Raw genomic sequence first — 21678 nt, forward strand, 5'->3', positions numbered from 1 at the left:
CTCAGAAGCCAAAACTGGAACAGAATTTCATTTTAAAAGGACAAAGCTTGTTTTCAAAAAGTGGATACATCGTGCTGCTTCCCTTGGTTGCCGCCTTTCATAGGTTTTATTCAATTCGACAACAAAAATGAAGGATGCTTGGAAAAGTTCTTGCATCAGCACTGCCTAGGCATAGCAATTGCTACTAAAATAACATGATTTTACCTCAAAAACAAAAGCTTAAGCGGGACTAGTGGTCGTCTGCCTCAGTACGCCCAAGCCTAAAATCTCTGTTGTTAGAACTTCTAGAGATATGACAAAAAATGAGAAAACATAGGTGAAGACGTTCTTTCTAAATATCTGTAAGCCCACTTTGCCCACTGGAGTCCACACACTCCTCATGTGGTCCTTTTCTGAGGGAAAAACAGGGACAGTGTACAGCTGCTGGATTTGTTTCCACTGCAAACGTTTATGACTGCAGATACGTTCAGTAGGGTTTCAACATTCTGCATATTCATTGCTACTTATTTCAAAGACTGTGCTTCTATAATGCTATTAGAGCTAATATAATTGTAGAATTAATTCTGATTGGAAATCTTTTAGTGAAAACAGTCATTGGGGCTAAATATTTCTGACATTTTGGTTTACATTTGGAAAGGACACTTGGGAAGAAAGTGCTTTGGGCTTGATTTTGATGTCTAATGATTACTTTTTGGGCTTCTCTGGTGGTTCAGTTGGTAGAGAATCCACCTGCAATGTGGGAGACCTGGGTTCAGTCCCTGGGTTGGGAAGATCTCCTGGAGAAGGGAATGGCAACCCACTCCAGTATTCTTGCCTGGAGAATTCCATGGACAGAGGAGCCTGGCGGGCTACAGTCCATAGGGTTGCAGAGAGTTGGACACGACTGGACAGCTAAGCACACAGTCCATGATTAAACTGGAGGAGTTATGATTTTTTTTCAAGGTCCACATTTATCAGAGTTATTTACTTTTTCATCTGAACACAGACTATATATCTGATTTCCTTTTAAACGGAAGCCTGTATGCACCACCACCCCCTCATTCATCCATGTACAGAAGACTGTTTGCAAAAACGCAGAAGTAGAGGACATGGAGAAAACAGTGTAACGAGTCCTGCAACAGTGCCTTAGGGTCAGAAACAGACTGATTCTGCCACGCAGGCAAGCTGCCTGAGCACTCTGATCCTGCTTTCTCATCTATAAAATGGGGATTATCATTCTTGAGGATTGGATAGGATAGTAGAAAGCACTCAGAATAGGCAGATGGGTCCATGAAAGTTTCTCAAAAAATGGTTAAGATGAATAATTTTCTATGACTGTTTGATTTTATAGATTGGCTTTTTTCAAGGCTCACAAGAGCTGGCATTTGTTGAGCATAAAACATTTGTTGGTTGATTTCTCAAACCAGGGTGACTCTGCCCTATTTGGCAACATCTGGGGGCATTTTTTATCACAGTTTGGGGAGAACATGTTACCAGCACAAGGTGCGTAGAGGCCAGGAGATGCTGATAAACATCCTACGATGCACTGGACAAGTCCCTACAATACAGAATCATCCAGCCCAAGAGGTCAGTAGTGCAGAAGTTGAGAAACTCTAGCATAAAGAGACAACAGAGATGTAGAAAATGTTGCAACATTCCCTTTGCCAGGAAAATCTGTAAAACGTCCTGGCACTCACACACCTGGCAAACTCTAAGTCTCTTCCGGAATCAGCTCACATTTACTTTCTCTGGAAATCACACTCTCCACCTCTCCCCACCAGGATGAATCTCATATTCATTTATGCAGCTTTTCCACTCTTATTTCAGATAGTCAGTGTGTCCGAGGGCTTACTGCAGGCCTCGCACTGGGGACAGAGTTCTTGTTGTCCAGGAACCACTAGGAGACACCATCAACTAAACAAAATCACTGCCACGCAGAGAGAAAGGCGAGGCTACTTTGTGAGTGTGAGGAATATGAACTCCAGGCTGCCACGCACTAAAAACAGAACACAGCCTTCTGAAGACATGGCACAGCCTATGCCAAGTCCACCGCTCAGTGGTCCTGCATGCCCTGCACATCCTGCCATCCCAGCACACAGCGATTCGACTTGTCTCCTTCGCTACACTGGAGGTTCCATCTTCTGCTACTTGACTTTTTACTCGGACATGCAGCATAATTTCTTTCCCAGAGTAGACCCAGAACTACTGCCTCCACCCAGCGTCATCACTGAGGTTGACAACATCATTGGACAGGCGAACTAAGAACAAGAACAGAAGGGCTCAGGGGATGCGCTTGGAGAATGTGAAGGTGGTTGGAAGGAAGAGATAGACATTGTATTTTCAACAGGCTCAGGGCTCCAGATGTAGAGAGTGCTGAGAAACTACTCTGGGATTCTCAAAGTGACCTTAGATATGGAGGCATCTGGCTGGGACTGACCCCAGAAAAGAGGATTTGGTGGAATCCATCTTTGTGAACTGGGAGAAGGTGAGGCTGGGAGAGAGGACCCTCCCCTGGACCACCAGGCTACTGTCCAGAGCCACGTCAGCCTCTTCTACCTCAGAGAAAGAGAGACGGGTTCCCAAGTAACCACATCCTCTCTTTCAAGGTTCATCTGGCAGTCAGCACAGTACAAACGCAGAGTTCTCTGGAAAAACAGCATCACATAATACACAATTATTGTAATCCCTCTTTGCTGCTCCAGCATGTACTCTGGACCTCACACCCTTCACACCTGTCACATACCCTGACGGCATTAGGACTCCTGCAAGGTGATAGCCTGGGTTTGAGTCCTTGCTCACTCTTTACCAGTTGTTGTGCCTCTGGTGAGTGATAAAAGCTCTGAGATCCTCAGTCTCCACATAAGAACATTAAGAATAACAATAATAGTAAATTGCAACCCACTTTAGTATTCTTGCCTGGGAAATCCCATGGACAGAGGAGCCTGGTGGGAGTTAGTCCATGGGGTCGCAAAGAATTGGGCATGGCTGAGCAATGACTTTCAGGTAATAATAGTAACTCTGCATGGCTGTGGAGCAGATTAAGTGAGAGAACAGGTGAAGCATCTGATACAACTGCCATCACTCAACAGATGTTTTGTAAGTGGGAGACCCTGCCTCTCCCACCTCATCCTCACACTCAGAACTGGGGTCCCTGGAATGTGCCAGCAAGGTGGCCTCGATGAGGTGACCACTTGGACTGGCAGCCACATGTGCCATTCCTTGTTTTTAAATATTTGAAATATTACTCTGTGTATATATGTATTTTCATTTGACTATTAGGTTATAAATCTTCAGGGACAGTACCAAAGGTTTATTTTGCTTTCCTCTTTTCTTTCCTCCTTTCTTTTTTTCAAGTTTCCAAGTCTTTCTTAGAACTTCTAGTTGTGATTAAAATAAAATGGTTTCTCAATAGATAACATGTTTAGTGGATGGATATTTGATATGCATGGCTTTATTAATAAAATTTAATATAAAACAAATCTTATTAATATAAATATTTATATTTATTTATAAATGCTAACTTTTTCTTATAAAAGCAAATCAGGCAAGAAAAAGACATAGTGATCATGATTTCTCTCAACAACTTGAAAGCAAAAAGCCCTGAAGATCACAACAAATTCTACTGAAGAAGATGCATTGGAGGATGGGGACAAGGAGACAGAATACAAAGTGGATAAACTCTACCACTCATCAGAGTAAAAACCTAGCAAGATGGCTTTAGATACTCAGCGAAGAATGTTATGCATGGTTAAGAGATTTAAAAGCATTGTGGGAAACTAAGATAGCATTTTAGATCAACAATACTTCCCTTGTAGCTTAGTTGGTAAAGAACCTGCCTGCAATGCAGGAGACCCAGATTTGATTTCTGGGTTGGGAAGATTCCCTGGAGTAGGAAATGGCAACCCACTCCAGTATCCTTGCCTGGAGAATCCCATGAACAGAGGAGCCTGGCAGGCTACAGTCCATGGGGTCGCAAGAGTCAGACGCGACTTAGCAACTAAACCACCACCCTACTTCAATTTTAAAAAAGCATTGGGGGAAGAATAGGAAACTAGGGAAATGAAAGCAAGACATCACAATTTTAATTTCTTTTGTCCTTCCAGGGACGTGCTTTCTAAGTTCTTTTTTATGACTTTGAGGAGAAGCATCATGATGATCTCAGGATGCTGCAGGTTTTGCTCTTGCTGTTTGCTTTTTGCTATTGTGATAATATCTGTCCTTCAGGGAGCCAGGTGCTTTTCTAAGTGATGTGCATGTGCTAACTCATTGAATCCTCGGCATAATCACGTGAAAATGAAAGTGTTAGTCATCAATCATGTCCGACGCTTTGCAACCCCATAGACTTTAGCCTGCCAGCTCCTCTGTCCATGGAATTCTCCAGGCAAGAATACTGGAGTCAGTAGCCATTCCCTTCTCCAGGGGATCTTCCTGACCCACGGATCGAACAGAGTCTCCTGCACTGCGGGGAAATTCTTTACCATCTGAGCCACCAGGGAAGCCCCATAATCATGTGAGGTGGAGACTACTGGGCTTTCCACTTGAAGCTGAAGAAACTGATACAACAAGTGGTTGAAAAACCTGCCCCGGGTTCACACAGCTACTATGATGCAGGTGTGCTGGCTTCTACCCCTAACCTGTACTCTAGTAGTGGACTCCTCATGAACAAGCAATATTTCCACATAATACCTAAGTGTATAAAGCAGAAATTCAGTCCTCTTGCCCTTGCCTCTTTCATTCTCATGCCCTTGAGGTAACCAGTGGTAACAGTTTACTTAGTAAGTAAATATTTGTTAGATAAATGGATATGTCCTTCCCAAATGTGCTCTTTTACAAAATTACACATGTGTATTTTTAAGCACTCACTATGCACCAGGCACTGATCTCTCTGTTTACACACATTAAAACTTTATCTGCACAACAAGCCTGTGAGTTAAGTGTCTTTTACTTAATGTCCCAATGAGACAACGGAGGCACAGAAAGGTTAAGCGACTGAATCAGGTCACACAGCTCCTCAGCAGCAGAGTTAAAGATGTGAAGCAAGGCAATCTGACCCCAAATTTTACTCCCAAACAATGTATATTATGTTCCCTAGCTTGCAACAAACTGAAAAACCTAATGAGGGACTGTTGCAGATTCATCTATTGGCACATCACGCTTTTTGGCTCAAATAGAATTTTCAGGGCAGGAAAGTGCATGAGATGCTGTGTCTGCTGAAGATTCTTTTAAGTGAAATAGTGTAGAGTCTTAGTGAAGCCAATACAAATCCCTAAGATACTCTAAAAAATAAAATAGTAAGTATCTGACTCATTTCCCCCTGACAAGCTCTACTGTAATTTTATAAGGCCTTAAAAGGGCAAGCCTCAGTTTACCAGTGTTTAAAGGACCTATCCATTCACTATGTAGCCCCCATAACAAAATTGTGTATAAAATCAAACAAATGAATAAATATGAAAGTACTCTGATAAAGTACATGATGGATTCGGAGCTTAAAACATTCTTAAAACACTAAACTCCAAGGGCATGTTCAGTTTCTGATTAAAATATAAAATGGAAATGAAATTATTGAAATATGATATATAAATATGAAAAAGAGACTATTTTGTTGAAAGTACTAGCTATTTCTTAAAATAAAACAATAAGAACAGAAACTGTGAGAATTGAAATAAAATAATAATAAAATGTATACTTTGGCACAGCCTGTATAATTAAATATTGGAAAACAATGATCTCTTGTTTTGAATTTCCTGAACCCAAATAGAAACTAAAGCTCACATCACTATTAATTCTGGCTCCACGGGATGAAAAACAAAGAGGCCAAGGAAGAAAGTTGAGCTAGTCCAGCAAAATGGTGTGAATCTGCGAATCCTTACTCTAAAATGCAAGAGGAACATGAATTAAAAATTAAACCCTAAAGTGTGAAATCAGTAAAATGAAAAGATTTATTCAAGCGGAAAAGAAGAAATTATACTGGAGATTATGAATAAAAACAAACAAAAAATAACTTCAGGTTGAATATTGTGGTTTTGTGCCTGGAATTTCTTTCAGAAGGAATTTGCTCTTCCTCTGAGTGATACACTGGCTGCCCGGGTCTGGCCTGAGGATCTTGACATGAGAATACCTTGCCCTGATGAGTTCAAAAGTATCATGTCTCACCACCTGCCTCTAAGCTCCCAGAGGTTAAGAAATGGGGCTCATATGCATATACAATCCAGCCAATGGATTATTTGGAGCCAGATACACCTGAAGGCAAGCTGTCCATGCACACCTAAGCTACCTGGGCAGGTGACTTCACCCTTTGAGGTGAGGCTTGTGTTTCTCTTTCCTGGGATAATATAAGAAAAGTCTTGGCTTCCCAGGTGGCACTGATGGTAGAGAACCCGCCTGCCAATGCAGGAGTCTTAAGAGATGTGGGTTTGATCCTTGGGTTGGGAAGATCCCTTAAGAAGGAAATGGCAACCTGCTTTAGTACTCTTGCCTGGAAAATTCCATAGACAGAGGAACCTGGTGGGCTACAGTCCATGGGGTTGCAAAGAGTCAGGCATGACTGAGCTCTCTCTCTCTCTCTCACACACACACACACACATATAATTCAGTAGTTCAGATATGAAGTGTCCAACTGTAGTAAATATTATTATAAGCTCTATCTTACTGTTGATAACATGTATCAAACGGCTCATAGAATTAATATGTAACAATTGGGTGACCATAATTCACCAAAGGAATTCTTTTAGCAATTGCTAACCCCAGATTCAAATGATTTTAAGGTCTTCAAGATCTAAGTGACCTAGCATGGAGTACCACATTCATATTGGGGATTGCACTGCATATTGCAAAGAGCTACGCATACTGCTGAACTGATATATTTCAGGGTCTACAACATGGCCAGTGATGAAACCAATTCTATAATAACCAATGATACCTATCATCCATTGAGTGATTACTATGTGCCATTCCACATTTGGCATATATGTCTCCATAAATACCATATATAATGTGTCACTCCGTATAATGTTGGCTGTCCACTTGTTAAAGAATGTTGCCTATGGCCTGAAATATACATGACAACCTATTCTCAAGGCTTTGATCTTTAAAGGTTTAACATTTTTACACTCATATAGAGATAAAAAGTTGCAGAACAGAAGATAATAATTGTCTTGTTGGAGGTTTATAGGAACACTGTTGCTGGACCTATAAGGACAGCTGCACGAACCACATCTCATCCCCTTCTAGTATAAAAGAAGCCTGAGTTTTAACTTGGGGAAGATGGTTCTTTGGGACACTAGTCTACCATCTTCTCAGCCTGCTGGCTTTCCAAATAAAGTTGCGGTTCCTTGCCCCAACAACTCATCTCTCAGTTTACTGCCCTGCATGCAGGGTCCAGTATAGGCCTGGACTCAGTAACAATGCTAAGATGACCTGAGACCTCTGGGTCAGTGTCACATGCCAGGGGAAGCAACACTGAGATCATTGCATTCTTCCCCTGATTCTGGCACATTGGGAAACCTGGCTGTAGGAAGTTATTGATAAAAATTAATTGGGGAAGCTGATTAATATACTGGTTGGCTTCTTTGTGAGGGCATTGACATGTCTCAGCTTTATCCAGTTCATTTTTCATTGCCATTCTTAATGATATACAAGTGTTGGTATCACAATGCAGCTGCCTCCAGAGAAATACATCACAATGACCATCAATACAACAACAGCCACAACAAGAAACCCTTCAACTCTATGTGTTGGTCACTCAGTTGTGTCTGACTCTTCGTGATCCCACACCAGGCTCCTCTGCCCATGGGATTTCCCAGGCAACAATACTGGAATGGATTGCCATTCCTTTCTTCAGGGATATTCCTGACCCAGGGATCAAACCCAGGTCTCCTGCATTGCAGGAGGATTCTTTACTGTCTGAGCCACCATGGGAGTCTTTTCATCTCTAAAAGCAGATTATATAAGAACACGCTTTTTATAAAACTCATATTTCAATATATCCCAACTAGAATGCAGACTTTGTAGAGACTGGAGCTTCTCTAAATGTATTATTCTCCTTTAATAAAAAGAACACAAAATGACGAATATAAAATGCCCTCACTTCCACTCCTTTCTCCCGCAGGGGTCCTGTGCAAGTGGACGAACTTAAAAGTTTTTGCCTTATTAGACTCACAGTAAATTTTCTCCTGATTCCAATAAAAATTGAGATGATCTAGTTATGATTATGATATTGAGTGTTTACAAATCTCTGCACATAACTAAGTACTCAATATGTGTATTCTCATATTTAGAGGTAATGAAAGTCTCTCCAAAAACATCTCAACAAACACATACGAGTGGCTAGAAATCCTGATGTTGTGAGGAAGGGAAATTCAGCTTGCCCAGGTATAATGTATTTCAAGGAATTCGACGTCTGACAGTGTAATCAGTTTTTTAGATTGTTTGAGAACCCATGAGTTCCCACTGTATACCATCAAATGATCCCATCAGAAAAGAGGAGAATAAGGAAAAAAGGAAAGAGTGAATTCCCTCTGATGGTAAGCTGGTATCAATGCACAGCCAGAAGGGACCCATCCCACAACGCTGTGAGGCACATAAGCAAGTCCTTTAAGGAGGAAAAAGCGGCAAATCAAGACATGCAAACATCACATTTGGGGGATTTAGTATCTCTGAGAATAATAAAGAATAACAAGTAGGAGGTCATTTTGATACGACAATATGCCAAAGCAACATTTATGGGACAGTTTTCTCCCTGTATTTGGTACAACATCATGCACAGATGCCCAGTAAGGCTTATTGGAGCCCAGCTGGACTACAACAGCATACCTGTGACAAATGAATGGTGCTATCTCCAGCTGCAGGCAGGTGTCTACTGTATTTCCTGAAGGAATGTGAGGTTCAGCAAACTTAAAATTCTTAATTACAGATCTGGAAGTGAATGCTAATGTGGTTTTCACATGATACGAGATCTGCAACTATTGTAAGCAGACCTATGGAAATTGAAGGAACTGCCCACAATTTTGCAATTTATTTAAAGAACACCGCTGACCAGATGTTAGGCTATCCATGGCCACTGAAGAAGACATACAGAAGGATTAAGTGAAAACTGATTCCAGGAAATATTTAAATAAGATATGATAATAAGATAGACGAGCTGGTCCTGAGAAAATGTTTCCATGGGAACGTCTATTTTCTCCTCCCTGTGATATTTTAAATTAGAATACATATCCATCAGGGTTGGAAACTCTCAGTGCACATACCCGAAAGTAGTATCATTGGTCTTTAGCACATCTCCCCACTCTGCTGGCCATCCATGGCTCAAAATCAGTTTTGGGCTGCCTTCAATCTCAATCCAAGACTTTCTTCTCTCACCAAAGTTTGGATATGAGAGAAGATTCAATTCAAGGCTTAGACTTTGTTTTAGCAAGCATCAGGAACCATTCTTACCTTCCTTGCTGACTTAAAAATATCACCATCCCATGACTTACTCTGGCTTGACATAACAAAGCGTACTTAAGGAGAAATTATGGGAGCAGACTGTATGGTACCAAATTTCTTAACAGAACTCTGTGGATCACTTAGAAATGGTTACAAGATCATATAGAAACTGTTTCAGGAGCTTTTAAATTAGTCTTCCCCTCAATAATATAGTGGGGAACCAGAGAGAGGTTAGTTTCTATTTGACATGAACGGAGAAGGAGCAAGATGTAGGACCGACTTCAACCTAGTGAACTTGTATCAGTTATTTAGCTTAGTCACCTTCCACTCTATCAGAAGGGCCTGCTAGGGAGCTAAAGGTTCCCTATGGGACCTTTAGGACTTCCCTGGTGGCTCAGAGGGTAAAGTGTCTGCCTGCAATGTGGGAAACCCAGGTTCAATCCCTGGGTTGGGAAGATCCCCTGGAGAAGGAAATGGCAACCCACTCCAGTAGTCTTGCTTGGAAAATCCCATGGATGGAGGAGCCTGGTAGGCTACAGTCCAAGGGGTCGCAAAGAGTCAGACACGACTGAGCGACTTCACTTTCACTTTCATGGGACCTTTAAGGGAAAAACCACAGCGGTGTCACATTTACAGAGGATTAATGGCTTAGTCACCATATGGATGAAGGAGGCACCGAGCAGGTGTGCCGTCGGCTGGATTAAAGTACAATCAAGTACCCATTTTAGGAACTCATTGTTTAGTACCAACTTTGTCTCCAAATAAACTCAGCTGCCGCTAAAAATATACTGAGGGCTTTAGTACAAAAGCCACGTAGTAATATTTCTCTCAGGGTACAAAAAGTGATTGCCAGTAACCGTCAACAAGACAATTGGTTTACTTAGATGAGTATGGACTTCACTCACATGAGTTTCCCCAACCATTGGTTCTCAAGAATAGCAACTGAGTTTATTTAGTGACAAAGTTGGAACTAAACAATGACTTCCTATATCAGAGATATCAATTATTTTTCATTTTTTCTAAGGCATCTGCTGCCTGTTACACTTTTTCCAATGATCTCTATAAAAATTCTCTTCAGGCATTCCTTCTGGTCATTTCCCAAGCTACAAGTCTTATCATCAGATTCTAAATAGGCAGTCAGACTACAAGCACTTTGACAGGAAGAAGGAATCAAGACCAGTAGCCAGACCCTGTCTTCTAGCTGTAATACATCTGAGGTGGGAGCTAAGCATGCTTTACTTGTTTTCTACCAGACACTGAACAAGAATTCACGTGGCACCTTTCCTAGAGATTCAGCCTGCTATGGCTTTGAACAATATTTAACAAACTTCAAGACATGTGTTTTTAACTCAGGGGTTTATAGTCCAGTTGAAAAGAATGAAACCATCAGAACCATTAAAGTCATAAGACAGGTTTCTGTTTTTCTTTCCCTCCACAACATCCAGTAAAGTGATGGGCAGAGCTTCAACAAAGACATGCTGAATGACTACCTAGGAAGAGCAATATTTAAAACTTACTACTATGCACTGTAGGATTGATAGCTTTAATGTGCATGCACAGGCATGTACATAAAACCAGAGTTACTAAAAGAAAGAAGATATTTCAAGATGCCTGTGGTAAGCTATTTCTCTTATGCCTTATCATTCATTTACACAAAAGAGATGAACCAAATCAGCCTCAAAAAGCTTCATTAATGAAACCAAGAAGCATTTAATATAATCATCATGTATCAGTGTATTAAGTTTCCTTTGGCTGCCATAACAAATTACTCCAATTTAGATGGCTTAAAACAACAGAAATTTATTCTTTCGCAGTTTTAGTAGTTAGAAGTTCAACAAGGTGTCATAGGGCTACAGGCTTCTTTCAGTTTATAGTAGCTCAGGCATCCCTTGGGTTCTCTGCCTCCATGGTCACTTTGCTACCTCCTTTTTGTCTTCCCCTCTGGATATCTTTTATAAGGACACTCGTCATTAGGTTTGGGGCCCTCATAGATAATCCAGGATGATCGTCCCATCCCAAGATCTAAATTTCATCTCTAAAGACCCTTTTCCCAAATAAGGTAAAATTTCCAAATAAGGTAACATTCTTAAGTTCTCAGAGGTTAGGATGTGAACATACTCTTTTGGGGGCTAAAGTGAGCATAGCATAAAGCAGGCAAATTTAGCTCTCCTGACAACAGAACTTCCATCAAACAGGTTGATGTTTGTGTTTGTTTATGGGGTTCTCTTTTCATATGATGAATATGTTTCCTATGGAACACTGGCTTCATTAGGGTGTTTTTTATTTGCATTAGAAAAATTTTAAGAGAAGCACTTTCAATAATACTTCAAAAGAAAAAAAAGGGACCCAAAGATTAGAGGTGTGGATAAATGCATACACAGATGTAGGAAGTAAAGTGGCAGGAAAGCAGGCATAGGTAAGCAGATATTTCATCCTCTGCTGCTTTTCTTACATTTCATTTATTCATATGTTTGTAATAGGGAAGAACACATCTGACTCCATATTAGTTCTGTTCCTTTTACTTTAACCTTTGTGCTCTGTTGCCTGCTTAGTCATGCTGGCTCTGCACCTTTCATAAAAGAATGCTGCCCAAAGCCTGAAATATACAGGAGAACCCATTCTCAGGGCTTTGACCTTGAAGAATCCATCCACACAGAGATAAAAAATTACAGAACCGAGAATAACATTTGTCTTGTTGGAGGTATAAAGGAACATTGTGACCTGACCTACGGGGACAGCTGCAACAACAAAGGCTTTCAACACCAAGAAGTTTGCAACAACTAGTCACACTCCTCCCTTGCTGGCCTTTAACAAGCCTGCTGAAATTCTTTGAGGACTTGGGGTTTGGGGGGCACAAGCCACCCTCTCCTTGCATGGCCCTGTAATAAACCTTTCTCCGCTCCAAACTCTGATATTTTGGTTTGTTTGTCTTCACCATGGATTGGACACATGAACTTGCATTTGGTAACATGTTCATACGTTCAACAAGAATTCAGTGTGTATAGACTGGTTACAAAGAATGGCTGAACACAAACCTAGAGTTAGTGTGAGTTCAAATTCTTATACATGTTTTGTCTGGAGTTCTGTAATAACCTAGAAGGGTAGGAAAGGGTGGGAGGTGGGAGGGAAAGCACATATGTATATTTATGGTTAATTCATGTTGATGTATGACAGAAACCAAACCAATATTGTAGATAAAAAATCCTGTGATAAACCATAATGGGAAAATATGGAAAAGAATATACATATATATTTATAAAATATGTATATAAATGTGTATATATATATAGATATATAAAATTGAACCATTTAGCTGTATAGCAGAAATTAACACTGTAAATCAACTATACTCCAATAAAAATTTTTAAAAAAGAAAAAAAAAATCCTTATACTAGCTTTGTGCCTTTGGGTAAGTTACTTAATCTCTTCTCCATGCCTCAGTTTCCTTATCTGTAAAACATGGAATGAGTGCCTGAGTATGGGGTTAAATAAATTCATTAAGCACTTCAAATGCAGAACACATATGGAATAGATCATGTTTGGTAAAGACAGAAAAGTGCCAGATTCTGTGCTAGTTTTTTGGGATGAATAAGACAAGTGAAAGGTTACATTCTAATAGTAAGGAGAATCCTTCAAAAAAAATGAATGGACATAATTGTGTTGCAGAAAAGAAATAAAGCTCTGAGCTGCAGTTAAAGGGCATGTGTAAACTGGAAACCCAATTTTAGAAAATAAGGGCAGGGGTCAGGTCTCTAAGGAGGTGTCATTTAACCTGAGAACTAAAGCATAAAATAGTGGAGCCATGCAAAAAAGTTGGTGGAGTAGCATTGTGGGCTGAGAGATGTGGCTTCCTGATAAGACAAAATTTTTTACATTAATATTTTATAATGATGAGTCAAAGGGGGACACACTTATTCTATTGAGTAACTGGTTAAATGTTGTCATTTGACGTTTCAGCAAAACCTATAGAGGGAATTTCCCTGGTGGCTCACACGATAAAGAAACTGTCTGCAATGCAGGAGACCGAAACCTGGGTTCGAGCCCTGGGTCAGGAAGATCCCCTGGAGTAGGAAATGGCAACCCACTCCAGTATTCTTTCCTGAAGAATTCCATGGACAGAGGAACCTGGCAGGCTACAGTCCATAGGGTCGCAAAGAGTCGGACATGACTGAGCGTAGCACAGCAGTCTATAGTGAGTGGAGACAGGCGGGAAATTCTGCAGAGCCACAAAGAAAACGTCCCATGCAGAGGGGATACATGAGTATGTATTTTCTAAGCTATTACAGCAAAGTGTTAGTCGCTCAGTCATGTCCGACTCTTTGTGACCCCACGGACAGTAGCCCAGAAGGCTCCTCTGTCCATGAGATTCTCCAGGCAAGAATACTGGAGTGGGTAGCCACTCCATTCTCCAGGGCATCTTCCCAACCCAGGGATTGAACCCGGGTCACCTGAGGTGCCGGCGTATCGTTTACTCTGAGTCACCAAGGAAACCCTCAGCAAGATGATCCTCAACGATCTTGGAGAGAATCCTTCCCATTGCAAAAAGTAGCCTCAAAATTGTGGAGTACCCTAGAATGGAAATCCCACCCTTTGGTAAATTTCAATTTACTGTAGGTTTATTGGACAGTGCTCGTGGGTGCAGCCAATTTGCCTTACGTAAGGGGCTACTTTCGAGAAGTTCATAGGCTGTGACAAAAGACTCAGCCACAATGGCCTTGTTGTATAAAGATATGTACCTATCAGGTGGAAATTTAGCATAGATTAGATTTTCCTTAAAATTTACATTCTTATTGCTCCCATATAAATTAACCATTGAACGACTCTCAGTGTTTCCTAAATATGCATTAATATGAATTATTGCTGTACCTCGGTTTCCTAAACAGTCAAGCAGAGAAGAGAAGAGCAACCCCTGTCCTAGGACTGTGCTGGAATTAAATGAATTAATTTGTCATTGGAACAGTGTCTGCACATGGTAAGGACCCAGAAAGTGTTGACTGATTATAGCTATCCTTTACTAGTGTCACCAGGAGACTTCTTAATTCAAAACCCCTTAATTAGTAATAACAAGCCAAATGAACAGTTAAAATCACCAGCATTTGGAGCCGGTTTGCACTAATTAGCAGATGATTTGGGGCAAGTAATCACTCCCTGCAGGTTTCGTTTTCTCCAAGGTAAAATGAGGACAGTGGAAGGAATAGTTGTTCTCTAGCTGTAACTTTGTGTTTCTAAATCCCTCAGTGCTTTCTTGCTGTAGGACTTCACTAGCAGTCCATCAAGAGAGGGACCTTCTGCCTTGCAGGGAAAAGAACCATAAAAAGGTTTTCTTCTGCTGGTGAAACTGGCACACAAACAACTTCCTTTAAATAGTTATTCAAAGGGCACAGGAAGCAGATGGTTGAGGGTGAGTTCCAACTCAGTGGCTTAGGGAAGAACCCTGGGAAAATTAAGGTAAAATCTGAAGATGTGGATTTTTCTGTTTGATTTAGGCTATAGGAAGCTTTTGGGGAAATGTGATGGAGGGCAGCATGAGGCAGCTGACGATCTGAATAAGAACCCAAGTATATTTGTGGATGGAACCCTGATCGTTTTGCACTCTCTTTAATTCTTTCTCATTGCTTTCACTTTTTTCCCTTTCATTTTTACTCCTCCCACTTTCCTGTTAGGCGAGTTGGCGGCAGCTTCAGCAACCCGCACAAACTTCTGGTTGAGAGTTCTTTTATTGGGCACTTGCTTGCCACCTTCGTTTCTAAGTATCTTACCCATTGCTTCCTCAGCTGAGAACTAGGATTGCTGCTGTTTCCTCTTCTGAACTCAGAGGAATATCAGACAGATTAACAGCAACAAGAGATGTTTGAAACTCTCCATTGCATCTTCATGGCCATCAGAAACAGATACAATCGAAGTGCGTCCAATGCTGTTGTCATGACTGGGAAGCAGAGATTTTAACTGCAGCAGAGGGACCAGACACGAAGCTGTCTGTGAGTCTGGAGGGATGGTGGTTGACTGGCTCTGCTTTGGACCAGAGAGTACTTCTCTAAGGGCATTGGAGGATGAGAAGAAAGGGAGCAGTTCTCTCTCTCCTCTCTGGATTTCCTCACTCTGGCTTTCTGCTCACCAGGCACTGCCAGCCTGTAGCCTGGTGCTTGGACCAACCAGTCCATGGGGTGCCCGATTTTCAATTTGATGATTCATAGCTTTCTGCTGGGGGAGTTTTCAATTGAAAGAAGAAAACTTGGCAAATTTGTAGACGCTTTAGTAAACGTTTAGTGACACAAAATTGGTTTCTGAGGTAACATGGCTGTAAATACCAAATTGATAAAATCTGGAAAGCAAAGCTCAATTTGAATGGCCTACAGAGGATTGGGATGTTTAAAGCAGTGCGTCTCAAGTCAGGGTAGGGGGAGGGGTCCAGTAGCTGCAGAGTCATTGAGGGGCTTGCTGAAAGTGCATGGTTCTTGGTCTCCATGCTAGACCTGCTGAAACAGAAGCTCTGGGGGTGACATCCAGCAATGAGGGTTGTTTTCATCATTTCTCTAGGGGATTCTGATGCTCATTCACGTTGGAGGACTGCCTGTTTTCTTCCTGCTAGTATCTCTGCACTTGCCACTCTCTGGGTCTGGAAAGTCTTGCTTTACCCTCGAGGGTTACCTGGTCAAGCCCAGAAGATGCTGATGGAAAATCCCAGCCCACCCCTTCCAACCCAGCCTGGCTGAGTTGGGTGCCTCTGTTGGGCAGTCACAGAGCACACAGCACATGTTCTCACATGGCAGTGATGAAATCAACTGCACTTCAGCTGCCCATCTGACCACCCGCTTCCCTTAACACCTGTGGTCACCTGAGGGCAGATTTTTTTTTTACTAACAACTAAAAATGCTGAGAAGATAGTCATCACCTAAAATTTTCCATGAAAAGAATCTGGATTTTCTTCTCACAAGAAGAAGCGTATCAACTGACCCCTGGGTTTGAATTCCTTTACAAAACTGAGTTTCAGTGTCTTCTTCTGTAAAATGGATCAATTACCTTTCTGCAGCAGTGTTGAAAATTTATTTGATTCTTAAAATTAAAAAAAAAAAAAGGACTATGGTTTTCCTAAAATTCCAAACTTCCTATAGGGTTTTAGTGAGAAATGCCTTTATGTTTCAAGATACAAATCTTTGGATTAAGTTCTGAAGGAATGAGTATGATAGAATCTGTAAGTAGAAACTAAATTACCTGTGAGTGCCTTTTACATATTAAAATTACAAGCAAGCACAAAGACTCTTTGTAGGCCTGTGTTTATGAGAGAGAGAGGGAGAAGTCCTAACATAAATTTGCTTCATTTTCTGTAAGCCCCTTCTGACAGAGCAATTTTCTGGACATTTTGTATTTGCTCTCTCTGTTGATGATATTGATGATGACTTGTGGAACGTGAAAACAAAGTGATGTCTGTCTTTTCCTGAGAGCTGTTCAATAAGCAAATGACTTTTTGCAAATTGGCCTGGTTTGAACCACTTGAGTGACCCCCAAAGTGAAGCCAAAAAAGGGTCATGAGCATAGAGAAGAGACTTAGGGTTGTCAAAGGGGAGTGAGGTGGGAAGGAGACGGATTGGGGGTTTGGTATTAGCAGATGCAAACTATTATATATAGGATGGATAAACTACAAGGTCCTACTGTGTAGCACAGGGAATTTTAATCAATATCCTATAATGAACCATAATGGAAAATAATACCAAAAAGAATATATGCATATAACTGAATCACTTTGTGCCAGAAGCTAACAAAACATTGTAAATCAACTATATTTCAATAAAATAAATTTTAGAAAAGCCCATATATATATATGGGCTTCCTTGGTGGCTCAGATGGTAAAGAATCTGCCTGCAATGTGGGAGATTTGGGTTCGATCCCTGGGTCAAGAAGATGCCCCGGAGAAGGGAGAGGCAGTCTGCTCCAGTATTCTTTTCTGGAGAATCCCAAGGACAGAGGAGCCTGGTGGGCTACAGTCCACGGGGTTGCAAAGAGTTGGACACGACTGAGTGACTAACACTCTTTCACCTTTATATATATTTATATATATGATAACAAAAGTAGAGTAACTTCAATAGGAATCTCTCTGGTGTCCTAGTTTCTGCTATTTATGTGCTGGCACAGATGATTGGCCAGGGTGAGCTGACCAGAGCAGGTTGATCACATTCTCTCTCCCAAGAATGTGTATTTGGGACTGAATGGCAGGCAGTGGGTCAGGGAAGATGTACCTTCAGGCTATGGATGTTGTCTTTAGCTCACCATTTACATATGTGTAGAAAAGCTTGGAGAGAGTTGGTCTGCCTGAAAAACTGGGGCACAGCTGAAGACACAGTCCTTCTTGGGGTCCTAATGGCTTTCCAGGTCCTAGTTAGGGCCCCACATAAGTCTGGCCCTTTCCCGGCCCTCAGGTTTCCTGTGATACTCGCTATCATTTCACAACTTCTTTGTTTTGCTTACACTACCTCCAGCCACTTTTAAGCTGATAAACCACAGGAGCTGTGTCAGTCATAATGCATACCGATATCTTAACATTTAGAGATCAGATCAATTTTAAGGATGTGGGGCCTCTTTATCTCTGCATATCACTATTTTAAGTTATGCAAGAAGACCCCTTACATTGAAGCTGGTTATTTAAATAATTCCTATTTGTTAGACTGATACTACTAACAGCCAAAGGAGAGCTGGAACCAGGAACAAGCGCTGGATTGCCATTCTTTGATTGTGAATAATAAATAAAAGTGGAGTCATTCAGCATGTTACCAGTGGAAAAGGTATGGAAACCAGGTTTTTGATGCCTTTCATCTCCACAATTTAAGGATTAACATGCAGTCAAGTATTGGGAATGCTATTTACTTCTATAACAATGTATAAACTACCTTCAAGGGGGAGAATTTGGGAAGGAGGTTGGGGTGGCAATAAGTGTTCTGATTTGGGGATGGAGGGAGCAACTCAATATAAATTAATTATAATTTATAATTATATAATTCATTTAATTCATTTGAAATTGTCTTGGAAGAAACAACAGGAGAGATTATAAGAAGCATTACGTAGAACAATTCTAACTTCCAGTTAATTTTGACCAATTGCTACTCATTTCCCCCAACATGCTAAATCAAAGGCCAAGATGAGATTAACAATCTGAGGCTGAATGAACATAAAAAAACACAATGGCTACACAATGCTGTCTGAAGATTCAGCTCCTAACATAATTACTGTCAATAAAAAATACAATTCAGCTAAGCTAGGTCTTAATTGTCACACTGTTCCACAGATCAGGGGCTGACTGTAGACTAGATCTGGCAATCCCCCCTTATTTTGTAAGGTCTGTTAAGAATGGTTTTTACCCTTTTAAGTGGTTCAACATAAAATCAAAAGAATAACATGTTGCAATGCATATAAAGTATATGCAATTCCATCTTCAGTCTCTAAAATAAAGGTTACTGGAACAATCAGCCCCGTTTGTTTACACTTTCATGCTACGACAGAGTTGAATAGTTGCACCCAAGAGAACAGGACAGGGAAACCTACAGTATTTGCTTTCTGGCCCTTCACAGAAAGAGTCTGTGGCCCCCTGCCATGGAAACCTGTCTATCCTTCTTTGTAACACGCATCTGCTCTCAAGTCTTATTGTCCTGAAAGGCAGGAATCGTGTCTTATTACTACTATTTATCCAGCATGTGGCACAGGCTTCTCACATAGTTTGCATTCAGATATATATGGCACATGATTGAAGAGTGAACTACTACTTTTTAAGGGCATTCTGCTAGAGAGACAGATACAAAGACAGAATATACGGACCCTGTCCTTTGTTGTTGTTTAGTCGCTAAGTTGTGTCTGACTCTTTTATGACCCCATGGACTGTAGCCCACCACGGGAAAGGCTCCTTTGTCCATGGAATTCTCCAGACAAGAATACTGGAGTGGGTTGCCATTTCTTTCTGCAGACCCTGTCCTTAGGTTTGAATGTAACCAGGGACACTGAACATATACATCTGTGCATGTTCTAAATGAATGACATACAATGTATATGCACACATATATCAATTTATATTTGTTTAAAATATATACATATCCTAAAACTAAAGTTACACAGAGGCTATGTGAAGGAATCTATACACAGGGAAGTTCAAACTGAGTTCACGCTGAAGTCAAAACCCGTTCCGAAGACAAATGCTGGCGCCTTTGGCAAGTCACTTGTACTCCTGAGCCTCGGTTTCCTCATCTATAAAATGGGGATAGGGCCTACCTCTCCGGGTTCCTGTGAGGCCAAAATAAGATGATGTCTGTAGAATTCCTAGTCAAGAGGTGGGCATGAGATAAATGACAGTCCTTGTTTATTAAGAATTGAGTGGACACCGTGGAGACAGAGCCTGAGCCTTATGGACTGAACTGGGAGAAGAGGGGGGCGTTTAGCTGGCCTGCAAAGAACCAGATTCTGGATCTAAGAGGGCAGGTTGGCATCGGGAAGTATGTGGTGCACGCAGAGGAAAATGAGGATGGCAGTACCAGAGGGTTCATGTACTGGGAAATAGGAGGAAGTCCAGAGGGAGAGAAACAGAAAATTATATGAAACCCCTGCTTCTGAGCTTTTGACTCTTGTGTGAAAATAACAGAGGTCAGCTACAGGAAGTGATAGCTGCAAGGTAGTTTTCAGAAAGTTTCCCTCCACATTATCACATTACCAATGTAGGCTTTTGGTTTCTTCGAAGTTCTAGCCTTGAAGACCCTGCAGACATTTGAAGGCACACATCCCAATGTCCCTGCTGGGCCCTGCTATGATTTTAAAACCATCTGAGGACCCCATGAAGAGTCATGCTTCCCTAAAAATTCCTTTAGTGGGGCCACTTCAAAAGTACTTTCTGGAGATGACAACCTTCTGGCCCTAGATTCTGCATGCAGTTCCAGAAGGAAAAATAAGAACCAAAGGGTTGTTCTGCAAATCTTTCAAGCTGAACAAGAGACATGTTGACTGAAGCACTGTTTCGGGCAGGTGGCTTATACTCTGAGGGACTCAGAGCCTGCTGATTCCTGAGGTCTGTTCATGACATCAATCACAGCATGTATATGACTAGAAAAAACAGACCCATGATGCCAAAAATACTCCACAGTCTAGCCTGACTGCAGGCTGTCAGAATGTTACATTCTGATTTTTATACTTCCTGCTGATATTTGGACATTTTCACAAGCACAATGTTTACCTTTTTTGTTGTTGTCTTTTCTTTATAAAAGTTGACTGTGTAGACTCAGGCTTAAAGAGGGCTGCCTAAGGAAAGGATGCTTGTCGAAGCCTGCCATTCCTCAGTTGTTCAGGGTAAATCGTTTAGCCCCTGTTGCTTGTCTGTGGAGCTGATTTTGAGACTGGGCCCCTCTCACACATAGGCAGTGAGCTAGTTCTTTGTGGGAGGACCCCCACCATAGCTACTCTTCTTCCTGGCCTACCCATTCCTGAAGGTTTGTTGGGTATATATAACTAGAGCTTTGATCTGTCACAGAGTATCTGAGTTGGAAGATATATCAGCTCGCCAACCTCAACAGACATGCCGGTTTCTCACCCACTTTTCACCTGTGGAAACTGAGGCCTTTAGGGTTTCAGTCTAAAACTGAGAAATGGCAACATGACAAAGGCTCAGGTCTGACTCACAGGAAATTGTATTTCGACCACACCATGCAGCTGCCTTTCTAAACACTCAAGGCTCCCCATGACCTGGTGTTTAATGAGCAGCTCCAGGTCAGAGTGGACTGGGAACCCAGGCCTCATCGATTTAATCAACAGCAGCCGTTTCCAAAGTGGTCAGAGTGGGTGGGGTGTATTGGCCACCTCGCCAAGTTTATCGGAATAACCAGAGACTGGTTGTGTGTGTGTGTTTTCCTATTTTAGAATTCAATCTCTGCAACTGTCTAAATTAATTAGCAAGACGTAGAAAGGCTATGTATAAATATTGTGGCCCAACCTCTTTCTTCATTCTTGACTCCAGTTAAAATTTTTAGTGCACCCTTCATATTTGGCCAGTCTTTGGGAATGCTGCCTTTTACTGATGAGAAAAGGAGGAACTATTCTAGTTTAATGTCCTTATATAAGTCTAAGACAGTAAGCATTAGAGCTCCAGAACCCCTCTTAGGGTGGAAACCCATGGAACTACAGGGATCTACTCAAAATATGACAGCAGAGACATATTACAAACAAACAGACCAAAATGAAGTAAAGAGAAGAAACAAACCACTACTCATATATTCTGATTCAGGTTTACTTCAGCACTTATTTCCATCCATA

General features: G+C 41.3%; 1 protein-coding gene and 1 long non-coding RNA gene across 5 annotated transcripts in view; one reads left to right on the top strand and one right to left on the bottom strand.

The window, feature by feature from the left end:
- CHRM3 (cholinergic receptor muscarinic 3) overlaps positions 1-21678 on the bottom strand; it is a 558540-nt gene that overhangs the window by 14063 nt on the left and 522799 nt on the right. The window lies entirely within an intron of this gene.
- On the top strand, positions 14636-17034 carry LOC147343122 (uncharacterized). The gene is made up of 3 exons (XR_015156672.1): positions 14636-14850; positions 15177-15380; positions 15940-17034. It is a non-coding gene; the product is annotated as an uncharacterized LOC147343122 (long non-coding RNA).

Source organism: Bos grunniens, chromosome 28 (assembly GCF_055505025.1).
Source record: "Bos grunniens cultivar Pamir isolate PY7600 chromosome 28, Bosgru_T2T1.0, whole genome shotgun sequence".
NCBI classification, from domain to species: domain Eukaryota; kingdom Metazoa; phylum Chordata; class Mammalia; order Artiodactyla; family Bovidae; genus Bos; species Bos grunniens.